Here is a 15,930-nt window from a genome sequence, read left to right as displayed (position 1 = left end):
ATTTTAAATTACAATAATAATAATAATAATAATAATAATAATAATAATAATAATAATAATAATAATTGTTGAGGTTTAAGACAAATCGTGTGATAGTAGTAGTTTTTTATTATTTATTGTTTAGATAGGAAATGGGGACCACATCACTCTTGTTGTGTCCTTTTTGAGCAAATATTTTAATTGTTTTGTGCTATTTTATATGTTAGTCGCCCTATAAGGGCATATTTGTCTTTGTACTCTTTATTATTTTAGACTATAAATAATAGTGAAGAGGGCGGCTAGTATTATTGCTCTCTTTTCTCTCTTAAATCTCTTACCTTCCTTTTCTCCTTTCTTCTCTTCTTCTTCTTCAAGAAATGTTCTTTTTTTTATAGATTTTTTTATTTCAGCACCTTTTTACTTGGTATTAGAACAAGGTTAGGGTTTCTTGAAGTTTTTTTCATGTAGTCCTAGATCAGCCAATTGCATGAGGAGATAAAGGGTTGATCAATCTACTTCAGATTGCCCAGTTCTTGGATTTTTTTTTTTTTTTTGTGATCTAGTCATTAGGAAGGTGATCTATGTTTTGGCATCAAAATCAAGAAGAACTAGAGTGCGGGGAAGAGCCTAGTCAAGTTGGACTCTTCAATTTTGATATGATCTTGGGAGCTCATGTATTGTTGGACTTCTCTAGGTATTATATAGGGGACGTTTAGGTTTTTGGAATTTTTTTTGGGCCTTTTGGAATAGCCGATTCACTTTTCTCTTCGGTGGGAGACAATGGGAGGAGAGAGATTTCTTTCTAGATAGGGCTTTCTTCTTTGGGAAAGGTTTGTTACCTTTGTGTTGAGATCAATTTAATCTTTGAGGCTCTCTACCTGTTTTTTTTCTACTTTTGAATTGCTTGAAGTAAAATGGGGAGTTGGAGTACCGAGTAGAAGTCCATCGGTAACATGGGGTCTAGGTGTTGGAGGTAGTAGTGATATTTTTGGGTTTGGAATTATTACTACAATGAAGTTTGAAGGTACAATTTATTTAGAATGGATACAATCATCCAAGATGGCCATTGGCACTTATGGGAAAATAGGGTACATCATTGGGGAGGAGAAGAAACTTGATACAGATCCCTCCCAGTGGGTACAGAAGAATTACATGGTGATGACCTAGTTGTGTAACTCTATGTTACTTCACATTGGTAAAATTTTTTGTGGGCTAATACTGTAAAGGAAATTTGGGATGGAGTGACTAAAACCTATTCCCATAAATAAAATGTAGCTAGAGCCTATCAGTTAAGGAATCAAGTGATTAATACAAAATAGGGAGATATACCTTTTGCCACCTATTTCTCCATGCTGAAACTCTTTGGCAAGAGATCGGCCACTTAGAAATTGTGGTTTGGGAGAGTATGAAGGATGTAACAACCCATCAAGGGTATGCACTTTTGTGGGAGGAAACTTGGTCTCACGGAAGAGTAAACAACAATCAGTTGTGGTTAGGTCAAGTGTAGAGGTTGAATATAAATCTATGGCTCATGGTGTTTCAAAACTACTTTGTGTGAGATATCTATTGAGTGAGATTAGAATAAAAGTTGAGGAGCCCATGATGTTATATTGTGGCAGTCAAGATCCAATCAATATTGCCCACAATCCAATTCAACATAATAGGATTAAACACATTGAGGTTGATAGGCACTTCATAAGAGAAAGGGTAACAACTGGAGAAGTCTACTTTCCTTATGTCTCTTGGGTAATGTATTCACCAAAGGGATTGCAAAGATTAAGCTTGAATACAATCTATGCAAATTGGGAATGTGTGACATTTACTCCCAAATTGAGAGGGAGTGTTAAAGTATTAGACAAATCATGTAATCTATAGTAATAGTTTTTGATTATTTATTGTTTAGATAGGAAGTGGAGACCGCTTCACTCTTGTTGAATCCTTTTTGAGCAGTTATTTTAATTATTTTATGTTGTTTTATATGTTAGTTGCCCTGTAAGGGCATATTTGTCTTTGTACTCTTTATCATTTCAAACTATAAATAATAGTGAAGAGGGCAGTCAGTATTATTGCTCTCTTTTCTCTCTCAAACCTCTTCTCTTCCTTTTCCCCTTTCTTCTCTTCTTCTTCAAGAAATATTCTTTTCTTTTATAGATTTTTTATTTCAGCACTTTTCGACTATAATAAAAATAAAAATAAAAAATAATAATAATAATAATAATTTTTGTATTCCATTTCTATCATAAGTGGAAAAGTTATTTTAATAGTGATTTTTATTTAACATGAAGGATATATAATATGAGGAATGTTTCCAAATGTTTTTGACAAAATTCTGTACTTTTTCATTTTTTCATTCTATCTTTTTTAAATATTTATTATTCAATTATGACATCATGAGTTTCTTTGAAAAGTTGAATTGACCCACTATTTGGATAAGAAAATAGCTTTGCCTTTAGATTACTTTTAAATTATATATTTCATCTATATTGTATAAATAATTTTTACTTATAACACTTAATTTTTGTTTGACATAATTAATATATTCTTTTAATTACTTATACATTTTATTTTTAAAGATTTATTATTTAATTATCATATCATCAATTAATTCATTTGATCCAAACCACTAACTCACCACCCAAAAATGAAAATAGTTTGATTTATAGGTTGACATTAAATTTTGTATTACATTTCCATCATTGATAAAATTATTTCTCATATATAATATTCATTTTTATTCAATATAATGAATATATAATATTAAAGATGTACCAAATATTTTATTTTTTATAACTATATAACATTAGATATGCCCCCAAAATTTTCTCTATTTTTTACTTTTGTGATTCTTTTTATTTTCTACTTTTTAAAATTTTATTATTTGATTATGACATCATTTCAATTGTACGTTGATTTTAGATTTGGCATTTCATTTTCATCATTAAAAAAATACTTCTTATATTTGGTACTTATTTTTGTTTAGTATAATGAACATACAATATTAGAGATATGCCCATTTCTTTTTATTTTTTGTATTATATTTTATATTATTTAATTATGATATTATTTATTAACCCACTTGACCCCAAATGGTCGAATTGCTTACCCACTAGGAGAGAAGAGAATGACCTTGTTTTCAAATTACTTTTCAAAATATTTATTTTTATACTATTAAAATTAATGTTGTGAATTTAATTAGTATAATTGAATGATGAGAAAATACATCTTAAATATAGGATTCAATGAGAGAATATACCTTAGATATGAAATTTAATGAGAGAGAATAGGAAAATAATTTTATCTTCAATTGGTTTTAAAATTTACATTCCATTTTTATCATTAATAAAAATATTTCTTATTTATCATACTCATTATTGTTTAATATGTCGAATATATGATGCTAAAAATGTTTGTATTTTTTTTATTTCTATATTTCTTTTGCATTTTATCTATTTTTTAATTTTATTATTTGCCACCACCTAGATGAAAACACTATTTTTTCTAGGTAAATTTTAAAAGAATCACCACAAGAACCCCAACAACCTAAATAAGACGTCATATAACAAAAGAATCACCACAAGCATTTATTGAAACAACACAATCACAACCAGAAACAATCAATAAACCTCCCATGGTTTCCCATCCTTAAACACTGTGCCTAATGCCTTCTAGGAAAAGAATCCCACTTTTTGCTAACCACAACACCATGATCATTAAAATAGACTTTGGATCCTGATCATGATTAACCAGAACATTTTATTTACTCTAAAATGGGTATAATTTCTTATCCCAAGCAGGTAAGATACAGATATGCATTCTCACATAAAATTCTTTAGACCAAACATTGTACACTACTCTGGCCATTCATTCATTCTCACGCAATAAGATGACATTATATTATTATAACAACCACCTACACAAGGCTTTTTTCCCAAGCAAGACATAAAATCTAAAAATTTGATCCTATCTCAAGTTCTTCATATCAGTGAGAGCAAAAGCTTCCATGAAAGACTACCAAACCCAGGAATTTGGGTTCCTTAAGAAACAACAAATTAGCTTCCCTTACTATTAAATTAATCTCTTATTGGCATCTATATCAAGAAGAAAAAATAAAGTTCACTTAACTCTTTTACCATCCCCAAACTTACTAGTAAAATACCATCAAAATAAAAAGAACGAATGCACCATACCTTGTTGTGTCGTTCAAGTGGAATGAACGGAGCAACTTTTTCCTTCAACGAGTTTCACTTCCAATCGGTTGCTTCATTCATGACCCATGATGATGCTAACCCTTTCTTGTCTTTCTTCGATTAGAACACTATTTATTCTAAAAAATATCAAAACCCTAAAGCTTTGGGATTGGGGGGAACTCAAAGTTTATGCATATTGTACCCAACTAGAAGAGGAAGGGGAGAGATGAACTCGGAAAGTGTAACTCCAACTCGAATAGGAAACTCTAAATTGAAGAGGAAGAGGAAGAAGATACTCAAAGGGAAACTCTAAATCGAAGAACTGTCAAAGGGGAAACTCCAAATAGTGCAGACTCCACGTTGAAGAAGGAAATGCGGGAACTCTGCGTCTAGCAAGTCACAAAGACGATATTAGCGGCCCCATTTTCAAAATTTTTGTAATTTTGAACTGGTTCGGTATTGGTTTATGACTGGTTAAACTAAAAACTCTCGGTTTAATTTATAAAACCGTCGGTCTAAATTGGCATTTTGCTTTTAACTAATAGACGACAATGTTGTTATAAATGGTGGCCTAGACACATCTTGGTTGGCGCTTTTTAAAACCACCGGTTTAGCCGATTTTTCTTGTAGTGATATATGATTCAATGAAGGTGAATGCAAGTTAATGCCTTAAATGTTGGATTTAATGAAAGGGAATTGAATGCATTGAATATTTTAAAATTACCTATTTTCAACTCATTTAATATCAATAACCAATTACCCTATTTGCCCTCAATTTTTATCAATAAATTTAAATATGGAGGGTAAATTTTGTCCTCATAAAATTTCAGAGATATTCTTGAGGCTATTATAGGCTAAGGATTTAGCACTCATATTATCGCACCAAACAGTAGCAGGAGAGAGTTGAACACCAAGTTCAGAGAGGAGCATGGTAATATCTCTATAGCAGATAGACCTGTTCATGGGTGGGGTAGCCCGATGGCCCGGCCCGCACCTTGGTCGGGCTTGGTCATGTAATTAGGCCCACGGGCCTAACCTTGGGCTTAACACAGTAAGCCCAATTGTGTTTCAGGCTAGGCTCAGGATTTGTCAAAAAAACTCGGCCCGACCCGACTCAGCATTATATATTTTATAAAATATATTATATGTATTTTATATATTATATAAAATATATATTTATAATTTAATATATACATTTTTTATTCTTTTCTTTATAACATCTCTCTCTCTTTGCTGCTAATAGTATGGGCTAAATTTTGGGCTCGGGCCTAGGCCCGGGCTTGAGCCCAAGTTGTAGGCCCGATGGTCGGGCCGGTCTCGGGCTCAGGCCTTAGAAAATTCTGTTAATACAAAGTGAAAGCCCGGCCTGAGCTCGGCCCGGCCCGACCCATGAACAGGTCTAGCAACAGATGAGGCAAGGCACACATACTCTGCTTCCGTACTAGACCGAGAGATAGTAGATTGCTTCTTCGACAAAACACAAGATTGAGGCCCAAAAATATAGAGTAACCACTTTGAGACCGCCTATCAACAGGGCAGCTTGCCTAATCAGCATCAACAAAGGCAGTGAGAGTGAGAGTTTTGGATGGAAGAAGAGATAGTCCATATGTGATAGTACCCTTCAGATAACAAAGTATGTGCTTGACTTCCTTCTAGTGAACGGTGGTGGGAGCTTTAAGAAATTGGTAGACTTTGTTTACAGAAAAACAAATGTCTGGCCAAGTTAGTGTCACATATTGAAGCGCACCAACAGTTCTCCTGTAGAAAGAAGGATCAGAGAGAGATTCACCCTATGAGGAGTCGAGCCTAGTGCTTGCAGGCATCGTGGTAGGGGATGGTTTGGCTTCATGCATCTGAGCACGTATTAACAAATCTGATATATACTTATGTTGTGACAAATGAATACTAGAAGAAGAGCGAGTCAACTCAACTCCCAAGAAGTAGTGTGCGGGGCCAAGATCCCTCAAGGCAAACTGATATGATAAATCAACAATGAGAGATGAAATAGAGACAGAACTAGAGCCTGTATTTAAAATGCCATTGACATAAACTAGGAGAATAAGAGTCTCCCCTTTGGTATGATGAAGAAAGAGAGAGGAATCAACCCATGATTCAATGATGCCCAAGGTGAGAAGATAATATCGAAACCTAGTGAACCAAGCCCGTAGGGCTTGTTTGAGGCCATACAAACTACGATTAAGCTGGCAAACATAGGAAGGGTTCCGGTGATCAACGAATCTAATGGGCTGCCTCATATACACCTCATCAGTCAAAATACCATGTAAAAAAGCATTACTTACATTCAGTTGATGAACATCCCAGTTGTAGGAGAGAGCAAGTGAAAGAACGGTACGGATAGTGGTAGGCTTGACAACTAGACTGAAGGTTTCATCATAGTCGACACCAGCCTCTTGAGTATACCCCTTAGCAATGAGTCAAGCCTTGAAACGTTCAATGGTACCATCTGATCGTCGCTTGATCTTATAAACCCACCAACTGCCAATGATGTTTTTGTTGGGAGGAGGAGGAACCAACGACCAAGTATTGTTGGATATTAATGCCTTATATTCATCTGCCATTGCAAGAACCCAACGAGGATCTTTTTAAGCCTGAGAATAGCAGCTTGGCTCAGTCTCAACGCATATCGAGGATTGGGCTTGAAGATACCATGCCTAGAACGACTCACCATAGGATGAGTGGAGATAGCAGTAGGAAGCATGGGCGGTAGAAGGATCTGATGGTTCAGGAGCAAGAGGTGTAATACTCACAGAAGGGGGTGGAGTTGTACCCATCGCTGAAGTAGTGCTGGGAGAAGCATGCCAAAGTGGGGGAGGACCAAGGATCGGCGGCGTAGAGACAGGAGATGCAGACTCATCTATAGAGATATCAACAAACGGGAACTCCCCTTCATTAAACACAACATTATGAGAGAGATATAAACGAACAGTTGGCAAATGAAGGCACTTATAGCCGTTATGGATAACATGAGCAACCAAAAACCCTAAGTAACGTGTAATCAGGAGCAGTTCCAAATAGTTTAAACCATGGGGAAGCCATGGAAAGAGTATGAGTAGGTAATCTATTTACGAGAAAAACAATAACCTCAAAATCATCATACCACCTATTTTGTAAACCAGAAGCCATAGCCATGAGAGTTAGGCCTATCTCCACAATAATACGATGTCAGCATTCTACAGCATCATTCTATTGGTTTATATGCGGACAGGAGCGCCAATAAAAGATTTCTATAGAACGAAAAGGATGGCACTTGAGATTTAGCAGTCATAGGAAATATCCAAATAAATTTACTAAAAAATCCATAAAAGATAAATAGTATTTAAATCCTTTAACTGAAGTGGTGGGCGCAAGACCACAAACATCAGAAAAAATCAACTCTAATGGTTTCATAATAACTGTATTACTAGAAGAAAAAGGGAGAGAATGAGCTTTTCCTCTAGGATAGGCCATACAGAAGGAAATTTTTTTATTGGAAACAGGCAAATCATATTTGGAAATAATGTGAGAACTAATCATTTGACTGGAATGCCCTAAACGCAAGTGCCAAACATCCTTAGAGGTGCGTTCTTCAATCAAAGTTGCAGGATTGCTAGAAGAAATGGATTGCACCTTATATAAGCCATCTTTAATTGGTCCTCTGAAGAGAGTCTTCCCTGTCATCCGATCCTTTACAAGAAAACCACAAGCATCAAATATAAACACTGCATCATTATCCTTGTAGAATTTACTCACTGACAACAAATTCTTAGTGATTCGAGGTACATGCAAGATATTATGTAAATCAAAAGATCCAGAGGAGGTGTGAATAGTGGAAGAACCAATGTGAGAGATAGGTAAATGCATACCATTACCAATAGTGATTTCTTCAGAACCATTGTATGAATTATGTAAGGATAAATTATTGAGATTTGTAGTAAGGTGATTCGTGGCGCCAGAATCCAAATACTAGACTGTGTTGTGAGAAGACCCTACAGATGAGGTAGTGCGAGAAGCCACATTGGCGTTCTTGTTTGAAAATTTCTTCACCCCTAGAAGATTCAAATATTTCTTGCAAGTGGCAGTAGTGTGTCCAACATATCTACAAATCTGACAAACAACAAAAGTATCCTTACCAATGGGTTGTTTAGAACCATTGTTGGGATGTTTTTTGTTGCCCGAAGAAGAGAATTACCGAGGTTTGTTTGAATGATGCTGCTGTGAGTGGCAAGAGGTATTCCCTCCTTTTTTGCTTGCAACATTAGCAGAGGGAGAATCAACAGAAATAGCATGGCGAGCTAGGCGCTTCTCAAAAGTAAGAAGTAAACTCTGCACATATGGCATGGTCAAATCATCCAAACGAGCAGTAATTGTGATAACAAAAGTGTCATACTCTGGCGGCAAACCAGTAAGAAGATAGTGAATGAGATCTGAATCTGATATAAAGTAATTAGACGTAGCAAGAGCATCAGAAATCACTTTAATTTTTTGAATAAAATCTTCAATTGATAGATCACCTTTTTTAATATGTGCTAACTCTAGCTTCAAATCATGGATCTTGGATTTGTTAGTGGAGGAAAATAAATGGCTGAGCCAGTCCCATACTTCCTTAGAAGTTTTGCATCCTATGACTTGAACAAGAACATGCTCTGTGAGAGAGGAAAGAAGCCAACTCAATCTGAGTTGATCCTGTTCATACCAGGAGGTGAATTTGGGGTTGATATGTTGATCATTAGTTCCAGGCATAAATTTTGATGGACATGGTAGTGATCCATCGACATAACCAGTGAGTTAATACCCATTAAGTGCAGGGAGAATTTGCATAGGCCATAAGAGATAGTTGCATCTATCTAAGCGTACCATGATGACATTCATGAAACTGGACAGAGTAACCAATCCATTATTTCTGGAAGAGGACTCACCTTGAGAATTGATCGAAGAACTTTGAGCAGACATGACGTTAGTCTTCTAGGGCTTTGATACCATACGAGAGTCAATGAAAGTGGTGAATTCTCATTGAATGAATTGCAGAGGTTACATGAGTTTATATAGGTGAAGATACAAAATTTGGAATTCAAATTTAAATGTACAGATAAAAAGATAAGTACAACAGGATAATGATTATCATAAGTTGATAACAAGATAATTGTTATCTGGGATTGATAAGTCCACAGATAACAAATTATTGTTGTTATTTAATTGATGACCTGGTTGATGACGTGGCCAGCGTGGAGTTATCTCTAGCACCATATCATCATCATCTTGCTTCCTACCTCACTTCCCAACAAATAATCATCTCTTACCTCCATTCTCTTGAATATATGGAAAGAGAAAACCATTCTACTTCCTATTTTACTTTTCACAAGCAAACAAGGCAAGGTCAAATATGAAGCAAAAGTAAACCAGAATTTGCACCTATCCTATTTCATTTCCATGCATTTATACCAATGCAAGTGCAATCAAATGCAGCCTAAGTAAATAAAACCATTAATTATACACTTTAGTTGGACGGTACAATGTATTATTATCTATAAAAAGAACATGTATGTGTTTATAGACTCTTGTATCTAAACAAGGAAAATAAGAGGTAGAATTGAGTCCATTTGCTACTATATAACAATTGAGAGATTCATTTCTTGTGACTTGTTGCATATAAAAGTTTCTCATTGTTAAATGTTTTGTTATCTTCAAGGGCCTATTCATTTTTTTGGATTTTGAGGGGGGGGGGGGAGTTGGTCAATGGGATTGGTCAAGATACTCATGCTCTTTTTCAAATTTTATATGGGGTCCATGGGAAACTTATCTTCCTTGGGTACTAAGTATTCATGGAAATATCCTTCTTGCACACCGAGTAAGTGATACCCATCTCCTAGGTGGGTAAGTAAGTTTCCCACTTAGGGGAAAGTTGAAAACAGTTGGACGGGACAAAATTGCCCCTTTTAATAATGATTTTTTATGGCTAAAATAGTCATTATCTTATTTACTTGGGAAATAAAAAGAACATGGATACATTCACTTACCTGGGTAAGTATTTCCCATGAAACATTTACCTAGATAAGTAACTTCTCAAAAAGTAGACAGGGCCTAAGTTTGGGAAAGATATTTTCAATGAAATGTGCATTTCTCAAATTTTAAGGATTTTCACCAATGTAAATGATTTTCTTAAAAAAACTACCACATAAGCTAAAACGACATAATTTTATTGATGTGGCAATTGCTTTGTTTAGGAAATAAAATCAATACATATTGGAAAGCATCTATGTTTTTTTAAACATTGTTTTATGCTTTTTCAAAGAAAAAGCCCAATATATTGTATTTTCTAGCTCAATTGGTTGAAACATCTTCTGCCCACCTTTAGTCCATTTAGTTCAGCAGGAAATCCCTATCTATTTCTCTCTCTCTCTCTCTCTCTCACACACACACACACACATACATACATACATACATACAATGCTCATACGTACATAAAGAATTGACTTCAAGTCTTATAGAAGTTATTTTTAAGTCATTTTATTCATAATATCAAAGTCATTTTTGTTCATTTAATTAATTAAATAGAACGTTCCAATTTTCTTTTTATAACTGTAAGATTTACCTTACCTTGAATTCAAATACAAATATATTTGTGCTCAAGGCCTTCTCCTTCAAACACATGGCTAGGTCTATTACTTAGAAAAGTGGCTAAATAAGTTAGGCTCAGTTTGGAAGGAGTATAAATACAAATATGTAGAGTGCAAAGCCTTGTATTTTGTATGTATTTATACTATATAAATATGTATTTGTACTCTTTCCAAATTGAGCCTTATAATCAAACTTAAGATAGATGCAAAGTGGCATGGGCTTGAGTGAATCTCTAAAACTTCGTTGTTTCCTTATTCAAAAAAGAAAAACCCTTACCTTATATCCTTCAGTTGCAAAGCAGATCTAATTCAGTACTGGGGAATATAGAGTTTATATGGTCGGGAACCTTGGGCCTAATTTTTTTCAGGCCCATGTTTTGCCTCTCTGATACTGATAGTGGGCTGTGAAAAGCAGCGCAACGTGCGCCTAGAGATAAAAAGGCATGACCTGGGCCCAAAAATAAAAGAGTGATGCTAGGAAGCAGCTGAGCCACAGAAGCAATATATGCTGCTGCAAAAACGGTCCATGGAATTAGAGATCTAGTGCCCATTTTTTGTGCTTCTATTGTGTTTTCCACATGGACTCAGCAATGAAATATTGAAATAGGTCTCTAATGCTACTGGCAGGATTATGATTAGCAACTTCGTGGCACCATACAATTCCTTGGTGTTTTCCGGTTGGTCTACATTCTGGCTTAACCTGGTCTGATCTGGTTTACTCAGCTTGATCAGGTATTTGTCCAAAAAATGACATTTATTTATTTTTGATAATATGGGGGTGGACCGTGGAGAGTGTGAAGGTGGGAACCAAGCCCAGGTCAATGGAAACTAAATCCACTGACTTCACCAACTTTAGCCAGTTGGCGCCTTTGCTGCCCGGGAGTAATTCATTCGATTTGTCTGTGTCAGATCGATATAGTGTTGACTGCTAGCTTTTGTTCTGACTTTCTATTACTGTTAGCATATGATAAAACATGGAACTTCCTGTACTTCTGATAGAACAACTCGTCTAACAACTCAACATTATCACGTGACGTGAGTCCCAAACATCTACTCGTTTCCCGCACTCTTGTTACATCATCCACTGTCAGTCAATACGCAAATTTACCACTTCAAGGACCAGAACTGAGCCATTAGAGAGAGAGAGAGAGAGAGAGAGAGAGACCCGTTAACGTGTTGACCTGAAAAAGGAAGTTACAGAGGCCAAGCTAGGAGATGACAGATGAGTTCTGTGGGACATTAGATTGAAAAAAACCGCTGCAAACTTACTTGACCCACATAGGACCAACCTGTTCATCTAATTCCCGAGTCAAAAATCCTCTGAATGAAGTAAAAATGCAGCTCCAAATTGTCCATAAGTGATGAGAAAAATATTCCTTAGCTTCAGCCAGACCAAGTCACAGAGACAGAGGACCCCATTTAATTTCTGAACGTATTCTTGATGAAAATTGAAAAAACAATGGAATTAAAAGAATCTCCATCACCAAACTTCGAATGACGCTCCTGAAGTGACCACTTGCTTGTCTTTGCTGGTTATAAAAGAGTAGATCACCCTGGATCATGGTGTAGACTTAGAAAATTTGCACCCCGTTCAAACAACAAGCTAACTTAATCCAAATAATACAAGGCAACCCCCCCCCCCCCCCCCCCCCTCACAACGCTAGCTCATCATCAGATCAGACTATTCCAAAGATTTGCGTTCAGGCTTGAAAATGAAGCACAGATCATACGTCTTGATGTCTCACATATGTCCCTCCATCATCAGGCAATGCCTATATGCTATCATTTATGTCGTCGGTATCGAAGCCGCTGATCTAACGTCTCCAGCGATAACCACCAGCACACACAAAGCCATCGGGAATTCCTTACTTCATCACACCAGGCCTCCATCCGACAGAGACCTAAAATCATAAACTAGGGTTTATGACATAATAAAGGCTCGTTTGTTTATTGATCTACAGCTGCATTTAAATAGGGTACTGTTTTGGTCAAGAAATAGAGCCAATAGGGAGTATAGTATTATGGTGGAAGAAACCCTAGATGTCTGGCAATCATCCATACACGTGCAGCTTGGCCCCACCGGCCACCTCCCTGTCGGCTTGACCAGTCGCCGGGGGCCACATGTCAGCTTCATTCCTCCAAACCATCGTTGTCCGGTATCTTCTGATACAACCAAATTTGACCCCCCTCTCCAATTCTCTACGTGGATCAGAGAAATTGATCGAGTTTTATTGAAGTGAGTCATTCATCTAATCATCTCCGTCTATGAAATTCAATAATGAGATATGAGACACCAACAACCGTGTATTCAATCTTTCACTATATAGTAATCGAAGTAGACTAGACTTGGAGAACCATACGAGCTGGTGGTGACGTGGATTGACATCGTCCGGGGCCCGCTTTGACACTCGTGCGGCGTGACATGTCACGGTTGGGGTGGGGAGAGTCGGAGAGAGAGAGAGATGGGGGTGTCAGGATGACCTCAGTGGCGAGGGGTTGGTATTTGCACGTGCGTAGCAATCCCGAGGAAAAAAGATAACGGCGTGACAGCTTTTGCTCCTCTCTTTGCTTCTAGCATCTTCAACAAAGACAACTTTGACCTTCCTGAATCTCGTGGGTGAAAAAGCTGATCCAAACAGATGATCGACACCATTTAATCTATAAAATACTTATTTTGATCCAATTAAAAATAATCTTATTATTAACTCTTTTTTTTTTTGTTTTTTCGGATTGTCTTAATTGGATTGATCGTTGAACCAGATAGATCTTGCATGGTTGTTTTAGATATTATCACAGCTAAGAAAAAAAAAAGAAGAGAACGATTACATACTGTAAATTGGTTCGAAAACCGTCGGATTCGAATATCTGAACATTATCCAACGGTTGCGAGGACCCATTGGAGAATTATTTTCTCATTTTACTTTAATCTTTAATGTATAAGTTCAACTTTTTAGTGGAGTACGGTTTTCAGTAACAAGCTTGACACTAAAAACGGTATAATGAGAACCAGGTGGCGGGGCTTCCGATGCAACCAGAGAGAGAATTGAAGCATTCTTGGGCTATGTTTGGTTTGATAAGCAACAAGTAGATGAGAGAGAATTGAAGGAAAGTTCTGAATGAGCCTAAATGAATTTTCAATTTTGTAAAATTTCTTAATAATTTTTTCTCAACTTTAGGCTCAATTTGAAAATAATACAAATATAAATATGTATTGTGTAAATATATACAAAATAATATAAAATTTAAGATTTTATACTCTACAAATTTGTATTTATACTTTTTTTAAAGGCTCAGTTAGGCTCAGTTTGAAAGAGTATAAATACAAGTATATAGTATAAATATATACATAATAGTACAAAATACAAGGTTTTACACTTAACATATTTGTATTTGCACTCTTTCCAAACTGAGCCTTAGGTCTTGGGGCAGGGGGCTTTGTCTACCCATGTAGTAGTTTTGTTGTTTAAAATCATACACAGATTAAATGAATTTTCAATTTTGTGAAATTTCTTGGAAATTTTTCCTCAATTTTTTGTTTCTTAGGTCTCGGGGCAAGGAGACTTTGTCTATCTTAGTTTTGTTTATCATTTTGAATTGGTTTAATAAAATTTAAGTTGGCCGCTCCTCTACTTGGAGTAAAGTTTGGGTTAAAAAATGAATAAGCCTGTGTAAGGAGGCCTAATTAACATGCAAATGATTAAGAAGAGGGTTGATAAATATATTATTAAGTACAAGAGGGAGTCTGACTTTGCTCCCAACAAAATAACTCCAACATGCTTTCAATTCCAACATGATCTGAAACCACACATCTAAGTCTAACCATGAGATTGGAACCCAGACATCAGGCATCTCACCATGAGACTTGGACCCATTATAAGACAATAACCATCAAATATGAAATGTGCAAATTGAGATTTGTTCCTCACAGAATGCACATCACACCAACTTCACAGTCCTATCCCATCATGTATTGAAAACATTTCCTTATAAATAATCGGTACAGGAGATATTCCTGATGTACAGCTGAGAGGTGTTGTGAGGAGCGCTCTGTGAATAACAGATGAAAATCGAAATGTGTGATTGTAAGCGTGTTGGAAGGGTTTGTTGATCCCAACTCTAAAAGAAAAGAATATGATAATGGTTCATAGTTAGGCTTAATAATGTTGTGTTAAGATCCTGCACTTGAATAATGGAATGGCTGGTGTTTGTACTGCCATGCTTTCAGGACAGAGGGGTGCATATTATCATCAACTCAACCTGTATGGTTTCTTTCCATCGTACCTAGCTAGGGGTGCGCCCCCTAGTCCGGGCTGTGGCGCGTGAGCCCCGCCTACCTGCTCTGCCGTATCCTAATTGTCTCCTAAACTGCCAAGCCTTTTCCAGCCTCTGTGCTCCCGCGTGGGACCTCCCAAGTCCCAACAGAAGATGTGTCCAATTTTCTGAGGCCCATTTCAGAATTCAGATGACTGCTCATTTGGGTTTCCTTTTAATCGCGTGAAATCTAAGGCAGCAACAGCATCTAGAACGAAGACTCTATTTTGTGTGAAATCCTTCTTCTTTAATTAAGATCTCTCTTAATTAGTGGAATCCAACAACCAGAGAAAACCATAGGAAGAGTTCTTTAACATATATGGATGTTTTTGTCTTCATTTGATTTTGTTGCTACATCAAACAAAAAACGGAAACATGCTCTTGAATTGTTTCTTTTACTTTAAAAAGCAAAAAATAAGTTGATTTCTAAAATAAAACAAACCTTTTTTTGTAATGACATGGTACGGAAAAGACATACAAGTATATAACCAATCAACGGGCATCATCTGATCAGTTGTAACCAATAAGATGGGTTTTCATTAAAATTTACAGGCGGTTTTGATTGATCAAAGCCTTTCCCGTAGAGTCTAGCTCCAGTCAGGGCAAAGCCCGTTCTTTTACAGCCTTGTGTTGGGAATATCTTCATATGTGATTTATTTTAATGTAGATATTTCTAATGTAAGATTGTAAGGGACTGTTCAAACGGTGCGAATATAAACTTGCCTTGATGGAAGCTGAACTCTTTCCCGTATCATAAATTTTTTCAATATTAAATAGTTAGAGGAAAATATATCATTTAAGAATTGGGATTTAGTTTTTACAGAGTACAACCTCACACC

The sequence above is a fragment of the Nelumbo lutea genome, chromosome 3, assembly GCF_056320005.1.
Source record: "Nelumbo lutea isolate HS-2025 chromosome 3, American lotus-T2T, whole genome shotgun sequence".
Taxonomy (NCBI): domain Eukaryota; kingdom Viridiplantae; phylum Streptophyta; class Magnoliopsida; order Proteales; family Nelumbonaceae; genus Nelumbo; species Nelumbo lutea.
The sequence above is the reverse complement of the archived record's forward strand: the minus strand, read 5'-3'. Positions refer to the sequence as shown.